The following is an 800-nucleotide window of genomic DNA, read 5'->3' as shown; positions in this document are numbered from 1 at the left end:
TTAGCAAATTCTTCCCTTATTTTACTGTCCCCCCACTCAACCAGTGTTTCTGTGTCCATTCTCCTTACTTAATTTTGTTTCAGACCTCAGTTGTTTTTATGGCTGTGGCCTTTTTTCCCTTAATTAGAAAATCACTCTTTTTCTCTTAGGCTCTTTACCCATGTGTAAAACTTACTGGCATATGGCCCAAGAGTAGGCTGAGAGATTGCTTCTCAGAAGCACTAGATAAGATAGGATGATCCGTGGTAGAATGGAACTAAATTGGGGTGTGTCTAAGAAAAATGAAAATAGATTATATTTAACAGACAGGCAATAAGGAGCCATTCTACATTCTAATGCAGGAAAAAGTTTAATCTTCTTAGGTTTTAAATAAAACTCATTGTTGAACCCTTATTCCTTAAATGTTTATAAAAATTTACTTTTTTTAAAAAAAATTATTTATTCATGAGAGACAGAGAGAGAGAGAGAGAGAGAGAAGCAGGCTCCATGCAGGGAGCCCGCCCAATGTGGGACTCGATCCTGGGTCTCCAGGATTACCCCTGTGCTGAATGCAGCACTAAACCGCTGACCCACCAGGGCTGCCCTAAAAATTTACTCTTAGTAATGATGTTAAAGTTCTATTAAAAAAAAAAAGACTTTGCAGCCTTAAAAAAAAGTACTGACAAGAAACAGAGACCTTTATTAAAAATGTTGTTTGATGTCTAGTGAAAATTTTATTTTATTTCATTATTTTTATTTTTTGGATACCATTAGTTTATTATAAAAGAAATACATGGATACTATTTACATGATGAAATATT

This window comes from Vulpes vulpes, chromosome 5 (assembly GCF_048418805.1).
Source record: "Vulpes vulpes isolate BD-2025 chromosome 5, VulVul3, whole genome shotgun sequence".
Lineage (NCBI taxonomy): Eukaryota > Metazoa > Chordata > Mammalia > Carnivora > Canidae > Vulpes > Vulpes vulpes.
Note: the sequence above shows the minus strand (reverse complement) of the source record.